Source organism: Anas acuta, chromosome 1 (genome assembly GCF_963932015.1).
Source record: "Anas acuta chromosome 1, bAnaAcu1.1, whole genome shotgun sequence".
NCBI lineage: Eukaryota > Metazoa > Chordata > Aves > Anseriformes > Anatidae > Anas > Anas acuta.
This window is the reverse complement of record NC_088979.1, coordinates 28,986,277-29,008,698: the sequence shown is the minus strand read 5'-3', so window position 1 is coordinate 29,008,698 and position 22,422 is coordinate 28,986,277. Positions and strand designations below refer to the sequence as shown.

At 47.2% G+C, this 22,422-nt stretch overlaps 1 long non-coding RNA gene across 1 annotated transcript in view; it reads left to right on the top strand.

Annotated features, from left to right (window-relative positions):
• Window positions 1-12,461, top strand: part of LOC137852655 (uncharacterized) — a 29,898-nt gene extending 17,437 nt beyond the window's left edge. Inside the window, exons 2-3 of the long non-coding RNA XR_011093970.1 lie at window positions 7,029-7,147; window positions 9,328-12,461. This is a non-coding gene — a long non-coding RNA (uncharacterized lncRNA). The remainder of the gene's footprint in view (window positions 1-7,028; window positions 7,148-9,327) is intronic.
• Window positions 12,462-22,422: the final 9,961 nt, after the last annotated feature.

Genomic DNA, 22,422 nt, shown 5'->3' with positions numbered 1-22,422 from the left:
CCTAAAAAGCAGAGCTCCTCAGACTGCTGCTCCCAAAGGAGGCAGGGGCTATGCTGGGGCACCAGGAGGTCTCCAACAGAGACAAATCTTCTCCCAAGCCATGGCAGCAAGGATATCACACCTGCCTCCCCAGGCAAGCTCACTTCATCTGCCTCCTTTGGACAGCAAAATTCAATTTTGTGTAGACGGCCACGAAGCCTGGAGCCAGCTCTGGAAGATGATCCTAGATGTACCATGTGAAGGAACAAGAGCTCACAGCAACCAGCAGCTTTCGCCTTCCATCTGCTCTGATTAAACATGTTTGTGACAAACTGGCTGCACGTTCCTCCAGGAAAAAAAAAAAAAAAAAAAAAAAAAAAAAGTCTAGAATTGAAATAAAACCAGAAACGACTTGTCAAAGATGTTTGAGAAGTTTTGAAGCTGGGAGTTCAAAGCCCTGTCTTTCTGAGGACGAAGTCCTTTTCCTCTCCGGTTTCTCCCCTCTCCCCTCCGTTACATTTTATGCGAGGGCGAAATTATCATGGGAAGTGAAACTGTCCTGTTCCTTTTCAAATAGACACAGGGTATGGTGATATTCTGATCTTTAAAGGAGTGCATTTTGATGGCAAGGCAGGCAGATCCTGCCAGAAAGGTACAAAAAGGGACAACCATGCTGTCGCTCTGCAAGAACTCAGGCTCATGAAGAGGAGCAGAATTACCCACAGCAAACCCTCTGAACCTTAGGAATACCGTATATGAGGCACCAGGTAGGAAATGAGCATTATCGATTGTTTCTAAACCAGGCCTCCCCTGGGAGCGCTGCTCACCCGCTGCGATATCCCAGCCCCGATGTGGCACCAGCCCACGTCCACCCCAGGGGCTGCTGGATGCCACCGGGCTTCGTTATGAGCTCCGGGCCCCCCTTTGGTGATGGAAAGCTGCCTGGAAATTGCTAGTCAAGGTCTGTGCCACGGAGGAGAGGCTGCTTCTCCAGCTTTCCTCTGTGGTTTCCAGCAGCCTCTGGTTCTGAATGTCAAATCGGCGTGTTTCACATGAAAAGAGCTAACAAAGCCTTCACGAGGGCTGTTTGTTATTCAGCTGATTTTTACAAGATTTTCGGCTGCCCTTTTGAACAGATTAAGAAGCCCTCGGATGCTGGTACCTGAGGGACAGCCCGGAGGCTCAGCCTACATGCAAATCTGGGATGTTTGTAATTCAGGCTGTGTTGATTAGGTACAGTAAATAAGTATTGATTCTGACTAGATGGTTTATGTAACTAAGCAGCGCAGCAGGAATGAAACATTACAACTATTACAGCTGCATGTGCAAATTACAGAGCCCTCATTTATTGGAATAGTCGAAACGAACCGCTCCTGCTGTGCTGATTAGTTAAATAAGCCATCAAATCAGTGAACATAGCCATGTGCCACAGCACCGTACGATCTGGAATTATGTATTGGACTGTAACATTTGTGATTCATCCCAGCTAGTCATCTGTCTCACCAACTCAAGGCAAGGAGCGATTTTTCTTATCCAAAACACATAATGTGATATTTGCTCTCCCCAAATATTTAAATGCAGCGTTAGCCTATGGTGACTGGCAAGGGCTTCCATGTGTTTGTGAGCATGAGCTGTACGGATATTAAACTTCATCAGAGAGCACACAGGAAAGATCTGTGAGCAGGAGCCACATCTAAATTCCATGCAGGATGGGCTGTGACCCTCAGCAGAGCTGAGCGCCGTCTACCAGCTCATTGGCAAAGCCGCTCACATTCACCAGGTGTGGCTTGTCCCCTCCCCCAGCTGCTCCCCCAGGGGAGAATTACATTAACAGCACAATATTTATTTATATATATATATATATATTTTTTTTTCCAAAGGGTTTACTTTCATCATTTTTTTCAGCTTTAGTGTTTACACCTACATGGTGGCACGTTAGAAAAATTCAGGAGTGCAATTGGCACACAAGGGAATGATGACTTGTGATTATTCTTATTTTTGTTGTTGTTGTTCTTATTTGCCTATTAAATGCAATAGGCTAGCTGTGGCCTCCAGCCAAGCTGCTTCTGCCTTTTGGAAGCTGCATGAGGGCCAGGGGTGCTCTCATCCCACTCTTGTTTGACATTTTTTCCTATGTGTCAACAGAGATCATTGGAAGTCCTGCTTGGATGGACCTTTGGCCTGCTATGGCTGTCTTCATTTTCTTATCTCTTGGACTATCCCCTCTTAAATCAGTCCTCCACCTCTCACAAAATATCCAAATAAGAAAATGTGGAGAAAAGATACAGGGCTCTGTAGAGCTCTGCGTGGTCTTTTTGGGTGGAGCTGTGCTGAGGACTGTGGGTCACTTGAGGAACCAGGAATGAATGTGAGTTGATATTCTAGGGAAGGTTGATGTAAAAAAAAAAAAAAAAGAAAGAAAAAAGAGAGAGACCTCAAGGGCTGTGCAGCAGTCCTAAGAGATGCTATTGGGTTTGGGTGGAAGTCTGGTGCACCGAAGGCTTCCAGGTGTGCTGCAGTAGGGTCTCAGCACTGTAGGTTTTTCAGCACTGACTTAGCTGTTTACATTAAAGTCTATAGAAAAACTCCCATCAATGGGCTGCCCAGGGAAGTGGTGGAGTCACCATCCCTGGAGGTCTTTAAAAGACGTTTAGATGGAGAGCTGAGTGATATGGTTTAATGGAGGACTGGTTAGTGTTAGGTCAGAGTTTGGACTCGGTGATCTTGGAGGTCTCTTCCAGCCTAGAAATTCTGTGATCTACACGGAGGTGGCTCACCCTTAGGAGATTTCTCTTCCTCTTCATTTGTAGTCCTTGCAGGGTGTATGTGAAGAAGGGGTGGCGATGCAGAGCTGGGTAGCACCACACAGTCAGCCCCAACAGTGAAACCACGAGGCACCCTTTAATGGGTCTGATTTTGCAAAATCTGCCCAGACCTTTGGCTGAAGCCTTGCAGAGGTGTGATGCGGGCTGAATATCAAGTGGAGCTGAGTTTTGTAATGTTTTACAGTGACTGGTGAGATAGATGGCCTGGAAAATGGGATTTGGCACCACTGCCTGTGATGGATGAGCGTGCTGCCACGGTGTGCAGGTATCGGGACATCACTTGGCTGGGATGGGTCCTGGCTGGGGTTTGCTCCTTCCTTACACCGATGTACCTCCAAATGTCAAAATCACCTCCTGACTGTGCTTGGGTGTTTTCCCACTTACTTTCTGCAACCATCCTCCTTGGTATCTCCCAGTGGGCTGGAGAAGGGGATGGTCTGCACCCACACTGAGTCTGTGGGTGGCTCTGACCCTGGTGGGGGGATGCGCTTCCCAGCCCCAGTGCTTCGTCACATCAGTAATGCTGTGCTTGCTGTGCAAAATCAGAGTTCAGGTTTTGCAAGGCAAATCACTCCCATCCTAATTGGAAGTCCAGATTACCACAGTGTAGGTGAAGCTTTGCTTCTGAGAGTCCCTGGGCAATTCTCGCTTTTGCCTCCCGATCCAAGGAAACAAATTAATGCAGCGCTACCATGGGTCTGCATCTTGGAGCTGATGATGATGTTTTGCACTGCCAGAAGCAGAAACAGCATCACACTCTTGGTCAAACTTCACGGACTATGTCTGAGTAATTGTATTTATTTAGCTTCCTCTCAGATAAAATGCTCGTACAATGCTTTGAAACAACAGTCCAGTGCAAATACCAACTCTTGGATTAAAAAACAGAAGAAAAAATAAAATGACAGAAGAGACCAAGATGGGTGGAAGGGCTTGTAAAGGGCTCAGCACTTTTCTCCTTGGTTGATGTTGAAATGACAGTGAATTTCTGTTGTTTGCCCGCAGTTCACCTGAGCAACTTGAAAATGTACACAAAAATCCTAAAATGACACATTTTGAAGTACCCTTCAGGGTGAGCTTTGACATGACCCCATCTGTACAAGGAAGCTGTTACAGGAGCACGGAAAGTTGGAAGCAGACAGGCCATCATAATTAACGTGTAATTATTGCAATAAGTAAATAAATGTTACAAAAAAAAAAAAAAAAGTTAAAAGTTTTCAACCTAAAAACATCCTTCATTTCCTTTTGGCTGCCAAAGTATATTACAATCAGGAAAATAAGGATGTAAAGGGGGAAAGCCAAATTGGACCCTACGGAGAGCTCCCTCTCCTTGGGATGCCCTGTCGAGGCAACCGCAGAGCCTGTTTGAGCTGAACCAAAGCCAACATTTCCCAGAAAGCATGCACAAGGGTCCAGTCATGTTTGCTTCTAGGAAAAAATAATAAAAAAAAAAGAGTGGTTTTAGCAGTGAACTCTTCACTGCAGCTAAAAGTAGAGGCAGCAGCTTGCTGAGAGGGGTTACACGAGGGCAGAGGTGCTGAGCTGGGCCAGGAGAGGCGAGAAGACCCTTACAGCTCTCTGTTTTGGGGAGATTTGCACTGAACTGCTTCTTGTGCCTAGGCTGCTTCCCACTTGGGGGAGCACAGAAGGAAGACATGACTCAGCTGCCCTCCTGTCACGTGTCAGGACATCCATGTTATCTCCCAAGGATGGCCCTAGGGGAAAGCTGTTTCAGAAATACCTCCAGAGCAAACCCCAGCAACCTGCTTACGACTCGATGCACACCCACCCAGTACTGTGGTTCCTGCTCAGCTCTGCCAAAACATGCCACGGAGTCTCTGGGTGATGTCTACAAAAAAAGGGAGCATGAGGCTGTGTAACATCCAGGGATGTGATGCGAGAGGAGCAGGAAAAGGAAAGGGGGCTCTAGAAGCATTAAACTCTGGTCCCTATGTCCTGTTGTAACAGCGTGTTACAAGACACTGCATTTAACCCCCACAAAAAGAAAAGGAAATAAAAAACTGAGCCTAATGTAAGTGCATGAATTCCTCCAGAGGAGGGTGATGATCATTTTAGCTTTACTAGCATTGGAGTCGCTTGCTGGCTCTATTTAGAAAGTGGTGGGGGGTTCCCTTCCCTCCTTCGCTATTCATATTACCTGAGCATTTCCCACAGAGCAGATGCAGCTTTGCAATTTCATTTTACTTTTCATTTTTCTCCCTCGGCCCACTGGGAAATCACTGCAGAGTGCACATGGCTGCCCACGTGCACATCCCAGAGCAGATCATGGCAGAGGGTCGGTGCCAGCCCTGCCCCGGGGCTGGGGACACGAGCATCACAGCACCCAGGGCACTGCATCCCCTAATGAACCTGGGCACAGGGGTTTGCACCAGAGGCTCTGCCTTCCCCCGAAACAAAAAGGCTCAGAAGCAAATTAAATTTTAAGCCAGGATGTGCTGACCTAAAGACCTCAAGATGTGTTCAGACCTCTGTGCCTTTTGGGGGAGTTTTGTGGATCATCCTCCCCAAAGAGAAGGAGGAACAGTGTCTCTTTGCTTCACAGGCCAGCTGTGATCCCCAGAAAGAGCAGCTCATCCTGGATCGTGGCATCACTCGCAGGACCATCCATCCTGCAACACGTTTTCACCTGCCCTGAGCATGGCAGTGCAGCCCAGCTTGGCCACAGCACCATAAATCCCTGGTTCTGATGGCCTGCCTACAGCATGGCTCTGGGGAGATGAGAAGAAGGATTTTTGGGTTGCTGTGGGATCCTCTGAACATTGGAGAGGGTCTGGAGAGCCACCAGGTAGCAGGGCAGTGAGGGCACTATCAGCAGGTCCACATCCAGCCAGGTCCCTCAGGTATTTCTCCACAGTATTTTTGGACATTACCAACATTTTTGGTGGAGCACACAGTGTCCGTGTTTTCCAGCCTGATGCCGTGCACACAGCTGCAAGCAAGTCTGGTTTTGCACAGCTCCATATGGACACCAAAGCCCCAACAGCCAGGGCTGGCAGCTCCTGACAACACCTCACACTCCAGATCCATATCTGCTGCCTTTTATTGACTCTTCCAGCACTGTTTATGGGGCCCAAGGAACAATAACCAGAAGTTGTCTGTGAGCAGACATCAGCATGTGGACCTATGAAGAAAAACATTAAAAACAGAGGCCAAAAATAACAAGTCCAGGACATTTCTCCCAGCATGTAGGAAGGAGCCAGATCTGTGTGGAGGCTTGTGGAAATTCGCAGTGGAAACTCGCAGCTGGCAGAGGTGGCCTTGCTGCAGGCAGCATTGGGTGGAACAGGGTCCCAGAGCCACCAGCACGCCTGAGGTGACTCCTCTGGTGAGGAAGGTCTGCGTGACACATGGGCAGCAGGTAACTGGGCTCAAACACTGGGGTTGCAGCCTGCAAAGGGACTTAAAGTGATGAGGGTGGGCATGGAGAAAGAGGCAGGAGATATCCTTACTGGGGGCTGACTGGATCCCCATCCCCCGGGCTGTCACCCACCAAGGCTGAGAAGCCTTGAGGAAGGAAATGAATGCAATTTTCATTCTTACCTTGGCTAGAGAGGCATTTCAGTCTTCCACCTTGCTATTTACAGTCCACTCCTTGGTTGGAAGCGGTGCAAGCAATGTCAACTTCAGTATATGTACTTTGGGGGACTTCAGGCAAAGTCTGATCCTGGTACTGTGGGGACCCAAAAAGGTACATGGAGAGAAGCCAAAGCTGCATGCTTGTCATGGCTCCAGGGGTTTCTGTGGCTGTTGAACAGTCTGGGTGAAGGACATGTGGGTGGGTGGAGGAGTACAAAACTGATGGTTTCTCCAAGGACAGCATTTTCTAACTGCTGGCAGCCATCATGCTGGGCAAGAAGACGTGGAGGCATGTTATCCCCAGCCTGCACGAGTGCCCTGTGGCAGCAGGGGAGCACATCAGGCTTCCCTTGGTACCTCCAGGTGGCTCTTGAGCCATGGTGGACAGGGCACCCGTTCCAGCTGCTGGGTACTGAGGTGGCTCTTGAAAACAAAGTTAGCCCAAGTGAACCACTTTGTGGAACCACAGTCCTTGCTCCAGTGGCATCTGTGCCCTTGCATTTAGGTACCACATTCAGGTACAAAACCACGCACCTTTGCTGCTCTGATTTTTCTTATTTATAATTAATTATAATTGCAAGTGGATGTCTAGTTAATTACTCTCATTACATGAGTGCCTTTTTCCCACAGACTGCAGGACATCCACTGAGTTGCCCTCTCCCCATTCCTGCCTGCATGAAGTGATGAGATTTTCCCTCCACGCACTTTCCAGGATTTCACTGGCTTCTGGCACATGGTTTATTCTCAAGGCAAGTCTTCTTTAGGGCCATGCTGCCTTTAAGTGAGTAACTGTTACCAAAACTTTCCTTCTCCCCTTTGGTGGAAGCTGATTGCAATTCAGGGCACCCTGACTTTCAAATAATAAGGTAACTTGCATCATCACCTAATCAGTTGCCTTAGTAACAGATTTCCCAAATTTCCCTGTTGCATTTGCATGTTCATAAGTATGAAAATAAGAAATTGAAGAAGGGAAGAAAACAAAAGAAAACCCAAAGCTTTGTAGGATCTGCTCTGCGAGCATATGGCACCCGTAACAGCATTTGTTGATCAGCCTGGGCGTTGTTTGCTTACCTTTATTATTTCAGTGGCCCCCTCAGTGACACAGCAGCAGTCGTTGTGGGCTGAATGTGTGGGGGCAAGCCTGGAAAATTACTGGCATCCTCCCTGCAGGGGTTGGTGGCACAGAGAGAAATAGATCAGGGACAAATCTTTGTGTTGATAACTGTCGGGAGAGAGCTAAGGCAGGGCTGGAAGCCCAACAGATACCGAATGAAATACAAGTTTAGAGCTTTGAGAAAGTTTGGGGTAAGTTAATCACACGCAGGATGTGGGAATGCTGCTTATTCAATGATGCTGAGCAGAGGTAATTTCCCTGAAATTTGCAGCAAACTTTCCAGGTCACCTCCCTGGCCAGCCCAGACACAGCTGGTCCCTCTTGTGCCATCAGAGGAGGCTCTGGGGGTGATGCTGCTTTTTTTTTCAAGGGGTTTTCCCCTGGCAGATCCACTGCAACCTGGTAAATAGCAGCCTCAGATCTACCACTGAGCCTCAACAAGCAGCTTCAGCACCAGCATCCTGACCATCCATGGCCATCCTGGCATGGGGAGGGGGTGGCAGGCTTCATCCTGACCTGGTCACCCACAGATCCTGCTGGGAAAACCCAGCAGACAGCTGGCCGGAGTGATTTGGCTGCTGTACCAGGAGTCGTGTTTTCAATTTCCATGTTCAGCCTCAGATTGAGTAATGTGCATGTGAAAATTAAAGCCCGTCTCGCTAAAAGGTGAATGTTGAATACAATGAATTAAGAAAACACGGTATATGGAGAGCGCTGTAATTATACAATCAGGGAATATCATGTACACTGCGCAGCACCGTGATTCATGTTGTTGCAAGTAAATAACAGGAGATTAAAAAGTGTTCTTGGGTTCTCATCTGTAACGTAGCCCAGTTTAAGGTTATACTTATCAAAATTATCAGTGGAAAAATACTGTCTTTCAGAGCTGAGTCACAGGCGGCTGTACTGAGTCAGAGAGGAGGGTCCTGCTGAGCACTGAGACCAAGAGCAAAGTTCTGGGTATTCCCAGGGACTTCCAGGGATGAAAATGTGGGGGAAAGCATTACCGGGTCTTTCAGATGCACAGGCTCGCTGTGTCCAGCTGGGAGGTACCACCGCGTGACTGGTGTTCCTGCAAACATTAAAAGCATTCACCTCTTGCTCTCTACCATCAACAGGAGGCGAGATTATCCCCATTTTACAGATCACTTGCTTGAGAAGCAATTTGTCAAGGGAATGTTGCAAGAGAAAAGAGCCAGGCGGGGCAAATCCCCGGCCCCCTGCTCGGGGTGGCACCGCGCGATGCCTTTGGCATGGTCCCCTTCGCTTGAGAGTGCAGCCCCATCTCTCACAGCACTGCTAATCCAACGCGATTCTCTTTTTACACCAGGCAGGAGAGAGTTTTCTGTGTGCTGTGGTGTTAAGAGAGGCTGCAGCAAACACTCAGTGTCAAGTAGCAGGAGCCGTCAGCCCCCGGAGTTGCTTTGGTAACTCGGGCTTGTGCGCGTTGCGAAAGGGCAGGGGTGGGAGGCAGAGCCCTGAACCTGCTCACCTGCTTCAGCTCCCATCGCTGGAAACTGGAAGAGCTCATTTCGGTGATACAGCCACAGACTTGCCGTGTAAAAAAGGCAAAGTGCAGAGGTAGGAAGCCTTGGTGGTATGGGACAGGATTTCCCTGTGTCTGAAGCTGGAGGAGAAGGATGCTGTGTGTGCGGTGATTAATTTCTGAAATAAGGCCAGGAATAGATCCGAGTGTAAACAAAGGGAATATTAGTACTGGATGTTTAAAGAACTAAATGTTCATATGAATTTTCACAGCTAATTTGAGATGGAAAAAAGAAAAAAACAGATCCCTGTTGTCTTCCATTACAACAGGGCACGCCATTGAGCAGGGGAGGCAGGGAGCTGGCACACAGGCGGGCTGCTGATCTCTGGAGCACCTGCAAGGAGCCTGACGAGGAGCAGTACCAGCAGGAATGCAAGTACAACTGAGCTCTTTGAAGAAATATTTACAGGGATTAGAGACCACCATGCGAGCTGTGGCACCATCCCTGTGGTCACTGCAGGGTGGCATTGCCCCACAGCAGCCATGCAGTAGGGCAGACATGGTGAAAGAGGACCTGTCTCCAGGGCTGCCAACATGCAGATTTAGACATCTGGTTAAGAGTTTTCTTACTGCCAGAGGTGCTGGCTGCCCACCAATACCCATCAGGCCATTTAATAGCACCTTAAATAAATCCAAACCCTTGTACGGATGCATGGTGCTTAGTGGCACTGCTGGGCCACTGAAGTGATCTCCCTCAGCTGCAAAGCTGGCCATGGATCACTGGATCCCTGCCCACCTGGGCTGAGGTCTACTGGAGGTGAACAAGAAATTCAGGGGGGTTTTGAGCAGGTCCCATCATTGCTCTTGCCAACATGAGGGGCAGATATTAACCCAGTGAGGTGAGATGGCAGAGATGGTGCCCTTCCAGCCAGCAGGTCTGGGGACAGGCGAGTGGGGAGGAGGGGACAAAAGCATTTTTGGTTCCTTCCAGATCTGTAGGAGGAAGTTCCCCAGTGCCATTGGCTTCGTGATCAAACAGGGATGGGGGATGCTGCTCCAGCAGCACTGGTAGAGGTGCACGGCTGGGAGCACGTGGCCAGAGAGCAGAGCAGTGTGCTCCAAGGAAAAACTCCCTGCCTTCCCCCTTGCTCCCTGCTCCCACCCTCACCTACCTGTGGGATTGTGCAGGTATCAGGTATGAAGCCCAGTAAGGCCCCTGGTATTATACTGGAATCCAGGTGAGCTAATGGCATGGCACAGAGGTCAGTAGAGGTGGCTTTTAATTCAGGTTTTGCCTTCAGACACTTCTCAAAGTCTTGCTCCAGCTCTCTCTGTTGATAAGAAAGGACTCGGGGCCAGCCAACGCTGCCAAGTGAGCTCTGAAAGACGTCGTTATTTGGCTGCCGCCGACCCGAGGCTCTGCTCCAGCTCTGTATTATCTCACCACAACCCAGTCATGCATCTGAGGAAAATCCTACTCACCAGAAACCCACCAAATAATGCACTGAAAACATAAAAGTGTTTGTGCTTCATGCTATTGCACAGTTTGGGAAAAATCTTTTTCTTTTTTTTGGACTCAAAGCAATTCATAGTTGCTACATTAAATCTGAAAATGAAACAAGAGCTTGGTTACTGAAGTCATTTCCAAAGCCTTTTATTGTTTTATACGCAACAAAGAGATTACCGTAAAACCAATGCTAATGTGGAAGCAAAACCAGAAAGGAATGTCTCCCTCTCAGTTGTTGAGGAATGGCAGGGGTGAATGGGCTGTTTGGAGCTGTCCCACACCTTCACCATCACCCAGATGTGGTTTTGGGGAAGAGACACTGGGAAGTGTCATAAGTGACATATGCTCCTTGCTAGACCCCAGTAACCCAAAGTGATTTCTGGCCAATCATCCCCTGCCCCACTCCCCCCAGGCCCATCACTAGAGCCATCAGCGGTGGCCACCAAAGCCATCAAAGGGCCATCTCCACCCACAAAGGGAGCCCAGAGGCACCACAGCAGCTGGGAGAGCCCTAGGAACCCCTGGGAGACACCAACCCTAAAACAGCCCCCCAGGGTGAACCTCATCCCCATGGGCTAGGTGAAGGATGCCCAACATCAGCAGTCCATGGGAGAAGCTCTCTGTGTCACCCCAGGCCATGGGGCACACTGTGGGGTGCAGGGGAAGGGCATCTGGGGACCGCATGACACTTATTTTGGGGTATTTGTGGGAAGAATCAAAGGTGGGGATAGTAGGATCAAGGTCACCTGGGGAGGAACAAGCATGGGAAAATAGATGGATAAGGGGATAAAAGGGTCTGTGTGCACACAAACCAGGGCTGGTCACTATGTTTGTCTGGCCATTCCCTGCCCTGATCAGGACGAACTGTCCTATTTCTTCATTAAAAGCCATTTTTAATTATTCTCCCAGTTGATGGACCATGTCTATGGTCCATGGATGTGTGTGCGGGGTCTGAGTGCAGCAGCTGGAGCAGGATTAGGGGCAGAGGGACGTGTCCCTGGGGTGCCACCACGGGAGGGACCCAAGCACGCAGGTCAGTGGGCAGGCTGGGACACAGGGAAACTGCAAAACAGCTTCTCAATTCCACGCCACACAGACATGAAGGGACTCTTGTGCAAAGGGTCCTTCCACTTTCCCCTGACTTTCCAGTGCTTTCTCCTCATTTTTATTACCTAAAATAAAACTCCTCTTGGGGAGGAAAATAGTGCATGTACTATGCCTCATAAACCAGGCCTCCTGTGCTGTTCTGAGCCGTGATTAAAGCTGGGCTGGGTATTTTATTCATAACAAGCACGTCAGGCTTGCTTTTTCTGCGGTGTTTGTGCTGCTCCCTCCTGAGGCCCTCCCCTCGCAGGGAACTGATGTCGGTAATGATTCCCTCCCTGCAGGAGCAGAGTTCACAGCTGGAATAAACACGCGATTTAGCCAAGGGTGAATTCATGGCTGCAATTCGTATTCTGACACGGGGGAAGCCTTTTGCTCATGGACGAACAGATCGCGTGGCTGCAATTGAAATTTAGGCAACAAAATGCTGTGCGTGGTATTTGCAGAGCAGGATCCTGACAGAAGTGGAGAAAACCTTGAAAATGAGGAGAGGGGCTCCTTCAGCAGCTGCCAGTCACTGGAGGGGTGTCTTGGGAGCACCTGGGTGGGATTACGTCCTTTTGTAGCTGCAAAATACTGTGTGTGATGCGGTGTGGAGAGACCTGGGAGGGAAGGAAATGCCCTGCAGGAAAGGAAATGTATCTGTGTCCTGATCATTCAGCTCACAGGTAAGGAAGCCTTGGAAGCGTTCAGAGCTGTGAGACCGTGGCACGGAGCAGGTTCATGCCTGCAAAGCAGAATTTCTCATTCCTGTTACAGGCTGGGCAGCCCCAGCAGACGAACCTAAGCACGCGTTTCTATTCCTGGCCAGGCTGCAGCGTTTGCCTGCGTGCTCCAGCGCTGCCTCGGCAGTGTGGGAAGGTGGCCAAGGGATCAAACCATGAAATCTGAGGTTGGGACTGATCACTCAGTGCTCCAGGGCTGGTCCACAAAGACCTTGCTGTCCTTTCATGCATGGGTAGGAGTGCGGTATACATACGGACACACACAGCTCCGGTAGCCACATCAAACCCACGTCTGAAGCAGCTCACATCAGGAGGCAGCTAACTGGCAAAATGCCGACAAAATCCTTCACTGGGAGAGCTACCTAGGATTATGAATGCAGATGATGCTCGCTGAGCTGCAGAGCTGGGGTTTGCAGAGTTGGTTTTCCACAGAAACGTCCCCTTACCATTGTGTGGCAATACCCCAGCCACCCCATGTCTTTTGGGACATCCTCCTGCAGGTGAGAGCACTTTCTGCTTCAGGTTTCACGTTTCCCATGTTCCCAGGAACATCTCCATGGTGTGTGTAGGATTGCTCACCAGACTGTGCTGAAAGAGGCCAGAAAGTTTTGGGAGGAGGGACAACGAGCAGACAGGCAGCCTCATCACATCAGCCTTGTTTCTTCAGCAAAGCAAGCTAAAAATAATAACAGCAGAATTACAGACGTTTGAGAAGCTGAAAATAAGGAACAAATGTCATGTGAATCACAGGGCCTCAAAGGACGTCTGGGCTATCTCAGGCAACCACGTTATTTTATTCCTTCCATGCACTGTCCTCGAGGGTGGTTTGCTCTTTCGCACCACCTCCTCAGTGGAAAGCCTGAGTTATTCTTTGTTCACCTGGTCACCAAACACCTCCTCCTAACTTCCAGCCTTGGCTTGTGTTATTTCTTAGATGACTACACAGAAACCAGAATTGAGACAGAGAGCAATGAACTTTAAGTTAAAAGCAAAAGTATGAAGTCAGGAAAAAATATGCCAGACAGGGAAGAGCTGAGACTGAAGTGGGGGAGATGCCTGATGGTCTACCTGTGTGTGAGTGATGCTCCTCGTGTTTGTGTAACACCTCTTGGGTCATGAGCTGAGAAAATCGTGGCTGGACTCTCAACTACCCTTTTTGAACAACAGGGCTGATGTGTTAGTGCTGCATAATGGTCCCGATATCACTGTCCAGAGGAGGAATCCCCAGAATAAGACCACATGCTGTGAGAAGATGCCTACTGCTGCATTTCAGATGTTCACACAGTAAGAGGAGCTCACAAGCTGCACCAGGCAGTGTTTTGGTGTGCATCAAGTGAGGCACCTCTGGGCCACATGGACCTTGCTGTCCCCTTTCAGCTCAGCAGCAGCTTGCTTTGTAGCAGCCCCCAGGGTCAGCATCAGGCTGAAGTAGCTTCTGTAGAGGCTGCTTTGAAAACACAAATAAAAATAAAGTCTGTAGAGGGAAACACTCAGCAGTTAGCATGTCAGGACACTACAAATGGATGATGTATATACCAAGGAGATGGTATAGGAACAGGAGCAGAGGGATAAATTTACTCTGTTTAAAGCATCTGGAGGTTGGATGTCTGAGCTGGTCACCATAAATTCAACTTATAATCAATGAGGCGAAATACATGCCTCCGGAGTACAGCCTTAAGGTATGACATACAACATGTCACATTAAACACTCTCTAGACAGACCTGTTGATACCAGCCAGCTCTAAAAGGAGCCCAGGATGCCAGGGATCAGACTCTCAGCTGCCTGAATTAGGTGTGATGAATCGCATCTGAGAAGCCAGACGTGTTAGTGGAGGGCACAGTGTGGTGGTCTCAGCCCTTTGCGATTTGGGGTGCATCACTTTTTAAACAAATGCATGAACAAAGGACCTCCTGGTCCCATGACAAATTCCTGGTCTGGTGTTTAGGCCTGATGAGTAGGTGTTCTATTAGTCAAGGACTTTCCCAGGGTGGAGCAGATCCACCTGAGCAGATGAACAGAAGAGGATGTGCCATGAAGGACAACATGGTGGGTGAAGCATCTTGAACTCATGCCCACATCAGTAATAAAGAACCTGCCACCTTTATATATGGCAGTGGACACAAAACCAGATTTGTCCAAAGTCTGAAATTTTGACCTAAATTCTCTTCTAGTTAATAAAGTATTCAGGACTGAAGAACAAATCCCTCCCAAACCCACAATGAGTATTTGCAGACAGGAAGCTGCCAAGAATTTCCACACGTTTTCCAGAAATCAGTGGTCCCCATCAGAAACAAAGACACACTATTTTGTTTCAACATCTCCGAGGTGTGTGTGGGGAGCAGTGGTGGTGGCAGGAGGCTGGGCAGAGAGAACAGCCAAGCACAGATCCTGTGGAGAAACCCAAGAAACCTGTGACCTTTCCCAGACTGACTTTTGTTTGCATACTGGGATGGAGGCCACAGGGAGAGGCCACGGTGACGTGTGGGTTTATTGCCTCCTGGGTGTGAAGGGCCCTTGGAGTGGTCAACAAGGTGCTTTGCCAGTAAAGGCAGGTTAATATCTGGGTTGGATGTTGTTTTGTAGCCCATTGGCACTGTTGTCCTTCTCTTGCTAGGCAATATGCAAGGGAAAGGCTGCTTCACCCCAAATCAGCACACAACCCAATGGGCAGGACCTGGCTCTCTCCCTGAGCAAAGAGGGCATGGGGTGGTCACCTCCAGCTCTCCTGAGAGCCAGGCAGCACTTTTGGGAGGGAATGGTTCTGAAATTATTTAGCTGGTTACCTTAGGATGAGAAGGCCCATGGCCTACAAGTGCATTTTTGCTGAATATGAAGGGAGCTGATGGGCAGATCCTACCCAGGGTGGGTGCAAGGATAGAGGTGGCCCCATCCATGGGCATCAGCAGTGTCCCCTGCCACCACCCACCCTCACCACATCATCCCCAGCAGCTGTGCTGCCCCACTGATGCCCCATGACCCCCACACTTCTTCTCCCAGATCTGCACAAACCACAAACACTTACACTTGAGGAACCCAGAGAGCCTTCAGCTGGGATCTTTCATTTCAGCATCATCCGACTGAGGGATGGGAGCATGGAGTGACCTACGCTGCACAGTTCAGTAAGGGAAGGGGAAAAAATGCACTCTGTGTTAGAGAGGCTCCATTCTTCTGTGAACAGAAAAATGCAAATATCTCCCAAAGGCCTTTCTTTGGTCAAAAGGCTGCCATTCCAATAAAAGTTGATACTGCAAGTTCCCGAGTTTCTCCTTTTTTTTTTTCTATATTATTATTTTAAGACATATAGTCAGTTCACTTAGATGTAAATTGGATTTACAGAGGAGCAAGAGAAAGCTTTTTCTTTTTTTTTTTTTCTTTCTTGATGGTTCCTGCATATTTTTATGTCTCATTGTACGGATGCTTCTGCTCCAGCAGCAGCTATCAAAGGAGATGAAGCCAGAAATACAGCAGCGTGGTGCTTTGTCAGTTCTGTAACTCTAGTTAACCTCAGACGAGAAGGACACTGTTGCTGAAATATAATAACAAACCACTGGGCAACACGATCCTCTGCTTCTCAAGTGATCAAACAAATTATTCATCTTTCTAGCCTGAATGTAAACTGACAGCAACCTTTTCATTTAAAGTAAATTAAGGACCTTAGACTATCTAACATGAATGATAATTTTTTGTTGTGTCCCCCATCCCTTAATAAAATGAAAGCAAGTTTTATAATTTAAACATTCCGACACTCTGTTGAAGGAATGCAAATTTTTCCCCATGATTATTCATGCGGCAGAGCAGCAGAGTGAAACCAGCAGTGTTAATTCCCTGCTGAGGTTGATTCCTTCTGAATGTATAAGGTGCAGAGGGTTACAGGAGCTCCTGGGGACCCACCAGGGAGGACCCCACTGCGGGACCTCATTGTCACACACAGAGTAATAGGAAGTGGCAGTGTTTGCTCCAGAGTTTCCACTCTAAACCTGAGGTTTAATGTGATGGAGGCTCTGGGAGTGACAAGCGTCCTTCCCCTGCAGTGTGTGCCTGGTAGCATTTGGTCACAGCCCCGGTGGACATGGCCACCTCCCAGGTAGCCCCAGGGTGTCTCCCACCTTGAGTTCACCATAATGCCACACCAGATTTTCAGATCCCAGCATTTCCATCTCTGCCCAAGCAGAGACAACCTGCTTTGTCTTTGCTTATGGCTCTGGAGCATCCCAGCCAGGGTTCCTCTGCCAGCAAGGAGAGCCAGCATCTCCCTGCTCTGCCCACCAGCTCCCCATCCCCGTGTGTTACAGGCAATGCCCAGCTCAGCCCCTGCTTGTCTTACTAATGCTGCCAGGAGCCCACTCTCCAAAGCCCATCACTGTGGGAAGCAGAGATCCCAAAACACAAGCAAAACACACACAAAAAAAGCATAACTCTGCCTTCCTCAAAGGCAGGTGCCCCAAGAATGACAGTGGTAAGCAGGGAAGAGACAGGAAGAACAGCAGGTGTGGTGCATTTACAAGTGACCTTCTTGGTGCCTTCTGCTAAAAGAGGGGGACTTGGCAAGCAAGAGATTGTATCTCCAATACCTTGCTTAATGATCAGTCAGATCTAATTTGTTCAGTCTGGCTTCAATCTCCCTAGGGTTTCCACCTTCACAATTACCACAGCAACCAGTTCCAAAATTTTAAGTACTCTGTGAAATAATGATAAAAAAAAATAATATTTTGTTTGTGCCAAACCTGCTGATTACTGGAGCTCCTCTAGCTCTTGTAATGTGAGAAATAGTGAATAACTTCTATTTTACTGACCTTCTTTATGGCACTCCAAACTCAGCAGACCCCAGTGGGATATACACGTCTCTACAGACTTTCTACTGGCTATTTTCCTAAATGAAGATTCCTGGTCCACTTTGTTTCTCTTAGTCATTAAACCAGTTTACATTCCTGGTTGTCCTTTCCACCCTTCTCTGTTTGTCTTCTTCATCTGAGATGGCGGGACCATTACTCCATCCTGCATTCAGAGTTACACTACCCATTACTTAGTCACATAATGTCATTTTCTGTCCTGCTCTTGATTCATTTCCTAACATTTACCTTTAAAAATCTTAAAGACATTTTGCAATAGCATTGCCTTATTTCTTTGCAAACAGTTTCCAACTGCATTGGCTAATATTAAACCTCTTAATCCACAAGAAACGGAGTAACCTGACTGTTCAGTGCTTCCCACAATTCCCACTGAAGTTGTTCCACTCAAATTACCCCTGAAGTGCAATCAGATAAAGATACATCCATTCCCTTATGGAATTAACCTACATATTTCTTGTGAGCAAACAAACATCTGTCTCTGTTTGATTCATGCACACTCCAGAACATGCTTGACTAAACCCTGGGGATGCCCACATCTCCCCTGTGAAGGTTCTGAACACTGAGTATCACCACATTGAAGATGGAGCACTATGTTACCCCACAGACCCCTGTTGACTTCAGTAAACATAATCCAGACTTTAGGAGTCCAATCCATTCAAAACCATTAATGTAATTAAATAAATGTATTGACTTATTAAGAAAAAGGTAGATGTTCAAGTAAATGCATCACAAGTTAGAAATGGGCTTAACTGTAGTTGTAACCCCAGGTGACTGACACATCTGACATCCCTGTACCCTTCAGGGCCAGAGCTTTCTGTGTCCATGTCCGTCCTTGAGTGCTCTGATAAGCCTTCAGAAAAGATAAATCCTATGTTTCTCTGGACTTCAGAAGCTGAACACTTCTGATTCTTCCCTATCCAACTGCAGGAAACCTTGTTTCTGCCTTCCTGGATAGAGAACAGAGTCACGGGGATGCACTGGAAGGCTCTCGGTGTTCTCTGGTGAAATATTTCTTTTTCTGCACTAGAAATCTTGGATCTTTCCAGTATGAGGTCAATGTCTTTTCTCTGGGAAGGGCTGTCATGGACTTCAGATGAAGGAACATGAAATTGCATCAGGCAGTTGTGGAAATACTCCGTCTAACAGAAACGGCTCCTCCACTCCTGTTTATTTGGAGCACAAACATACCTCTTATTAAGGAACCTCAACCTTTCCAGAATGCACAAAGTCTTTATTTATCTTGTAGTCCTTGCTACTAAAACTAGATTTTCCCATTATTCTGAAAAATATTGAGTCTTCTTCTGATTCATACTAAGCTTTTGACCAGAGTGATATATTATAATAGAAAGTTTCTAGAATAATGCAGCACAAATGTTGAAATTTGCTTTGGGGCAGAGGTTTGTACCAGGGACCTGCTTCACACAAACATTCACAGAAAGCTTATGTAAAACAACATCTAACTCTTATGCAGCACTTTCCCATAGATCTCAAAAGCATTTGCAAAAAGCATCCATCTCAATTCACTTTTCTTTAAAACTGAAGTGACTCGGTCTCCCCTCATAAATCAGGAACTGTTGGTCTTACTCCGGGGATCTATGATAACCTACACAGTCTTCCACAAACTGGATGAAATTATGGACTGTGTGAACATACACAGAAGTCCTAATATGTCTCCAGGTCACCTGAGCACTATGCAGCCATGCTATGCATTTACAGTACCCACGTCATGTCATTGCTCATAGGTAGCGTCTGTCCATGTGGCAAAGCCCAAACGTACACTGGGCTGAGTTAGCAAGTGTCACCTGCACATCAAGGGAATTGATCACTGTCCTCTACTCAACACTTGTGGTACCACCTCTGGACCACATGCTGTGTCTGATTTTGGGCTCCCCTATACAGAAGAGCATGGGCATACTGAAGCAATCCCGGTGGAGGGCCTCCACTGTGCTCCAGGGACTGGAGCACATCATGGACCAGGAGAGGCTGAGAGAGCTGGGCTCGTTCAGTTTGGACAAGACTTATTTCTTTTCCTACAGTTCCATGATTTTGAGCACTGAAGACCCTAGGAACCGCACCAGTTCAGCAGTGGGTAAGAAATCCCTGCGGATGTGCTCTGTTTAACAGTCAGACAAACATCTGAGAAGCCTTTAAGATGAGAGTCGCAACATAAATTTAAGACAGTTATCAAGAGCTATTGAAGTCAGCTGCAATGAGAGTTTCACGATTTTCCCAGGTCCTCTCTGTTAAAGATAATAACTTCCACGCTGAACTGAGGGGCACGCAAAATACTTCATAATTTAGGCAAGGTGCCTGATGCCAGACATAGTTCATCACTTTAAAGGGAACTTGAGCCCAATCTATCTTTTATATAACCCAGCATACTAACTTGCAGCTCCCAAAAGGTGGAATAAGGCTACTAGAATCAGCTGATACTAAGTGAAAATGTGAGTAATGCTTGAATGTTTCAGAAAATATATATTTTTTTCTCCATAGTTGGCAGTGTATGAGTCATTCAGGCTCCCTAGCTACTGCACTGCATGAATGACTCAAAACTCCACCGAGAACGGAGGCACAAGCAGTTCTCTCTTTGTGCCAGATTTTCTCCTTTTAAATCACCCTTGCTGTATCTCACCCACTTCAAAAAGGAGAATCTCTTTCCCTATTACTTCCTTTTCCCCATCCCCATGCAAGCCCAGATAAGACATCGTGCGCAAGGATGGTCAGCGCTCATTGTGACTGAAAAAAGTAGAGGATATGATGCATTAAATTGAGATCAGGGAACCATTTTTTTAAAGTGACAACGTATGTAAACTAGTTGCTTTTCTGAGTTCCTCTGAAATTCTCTGAAGAGCAAGGACACTGCACCTCTAAACAGATTGGACCACAATGCCCTCTATGGAATTTTCCTGTGCAGCAAAGGAAATTTCCTGGAAATTTTAGTCAATCATTTGTTCGGGGGAAAGTTTTGAATTGAGTTTATCGTGGATCCTGAAACATCTCAGTCCCTGGTCATCTGTATTGTACAAACTAGTAATCCCTGCCTATCTCAAATATGACAAATCACTGCTGAGAGGATCCACGTTAATTTGTACCAGGTATCTGCATGTGAACAACTTGCACACAACCCTGTCTTGAGTGATTCCTGGCCATCTGCCTGGACCCAGGTTCCTCCTGCAGAGCTCTGAGCCACCCTTTGGAGTCCCAGGTAAATTTGTCTTTGGTGCCACATTCCCACCATCCTGTGTTATCACATATGTCACTTTCCAGGGACTGAAAGATCAAGAGGGAGAAACCACAGCCTGTATATTAGTTGTCCCTTTAAGAAAATACCCTGCATAGTCTGGCTATTGCCTAACCCCATTACCTCACCTCTAGGCGGATCACCATCTCCTTGTTCCTTGGATCTGCAGCAGCTCTGTTGCAATGACCATGGGGTATTTTGTTCAGTGACCATTTCCTCATTTCAAAATCCTTCTACCATAAAAGCAGTCTGGTCACATAACAGAAAAAAAGTGTACCTAGTCATTTGTTAGAACAGATCTCTGTAAGGCAAGCCACTGATTTCAGTTCTGCAGTTTGTTTTCTATTTATGAGAAAATTATCATGTTCAAAAGGAATTACTGTGATTTGTTTTCCTATTCCATTCTTCCCATTACATATTTTTATTCAGCTTTTTCAGAAGTTACTTGAGTTTAATTCTCTTTGATGCCACTAGTCATCAATCATCGTAGTCGTCAATCATCACATACCTTGTGGTCCCTTCCTACCAAAAGCTGCTTAGTACCTCACCATAGTCCAAGGAACTTGTGTTGTCATTGGAAAAGAAAGGTCCTTAGGGTTGAAGGTGCAGCTTTCTGAATACAACATCTTCCTACAGATGGAAACAACGGCTGTCCAAGAGTCACGAACTTAGTGCTGTTAGCACAAAGCCTCTTTCCTAGAATTTCTTTTTCAGGTTAACCATTGCACCACTGGCTATCTCGACTCTCTGGAACCAACCAAATGATCCAAGAGTGTGGAATTCCACTAGAGACTAGGCAGAAGCCTTCAGTGCCAGACAAATCTAGTTTGAATGAATCCCTTCAGAGTGATCAAAGTTGTCTCTTCTGTTGCTACCATGAAGCACAGCATAATTCTGGGTCAGTTTGTTTGTTTTTTTGTTGTTGTTGTTAATGTTTTATTTTTTACCATAGGACTTATGAAACACTTTTTGATCAGAAGTGTCAAATTATGGACAAAGACCCTCAACGTTCTCCTCTCTTTTGGTGACTTGGAATCAGAAGGATTCCCTCTCTCTTGGATGACTCAGATTCACTCCAGCTGAGTTTATACAGTGCAAGTTATGTTATAGTCAACTGAGAAAGCAAACATTCAAAAGAAGCACACAGACACAAGGGTAGTGGCAGGGAAAGCCAGATTTGTTCGGTCTGAAGAAAGGAAGGCTTGGAGGATCTCACTGCTGACCACAGATACATAATGGTAAGATGCAGAGAAGACAGCCAAACTCTTCTCAGAGGGGTATAGCAATAGGACAAGAGGCTATGGACACAAATTGCAAAAATAGAAATTCCAGACAGGTTTTAGGAAACATTCCTTTCACCATGAGGCTGGTAAAATACTGGAACAGCTATCGGAGAGGTAGTGACATCAGCATTTCTGGAGATACTCAAAACTCAGCTGGACAAGGCCCTGAACAACAAGCTATAATTGGATGTGCTTTGAGTGAAGAGTTGGACAAGAGGACTTCCAGAGACACCCTTCCAACCCAAATTACCCTATGGCTCAATAGTTCTATGGTTTTTCAGGACATGTTAAATATTGGCCAAGAGTCAAAACACCCTCTTATGCTGTCTTTCACTGTGTAGTTTAAGCAGATTTCACAGAATCACAGAATCGCAGAATCATCTAGGTTGGAAGAGACCTCCAAGATCACCGAGCCCAACCTCTGACCTAACACTAACAAGTCCTCCACTAAACCGCATCCCTAAGCTCTACATCTAAACGTCTTCTAAAGACCTCCAGGGATGGGGACTCAACCACTTCCCTGGGCAGCCCATTCCAATGCCTGACAACCCTTTCGGTAAAGAAGTTTTTCCTAATATCCAACCTAAACCTCCCTTGGCACAACTTTAGCCCATTTCCCCCTTGTCCTCTCACCAGGCACGTGGGAGAATAGACCAACCCCCACCTCGCTACAGCCTCCTTCAAGGTACCTTTAGAGTGTGATCAGATCGCCT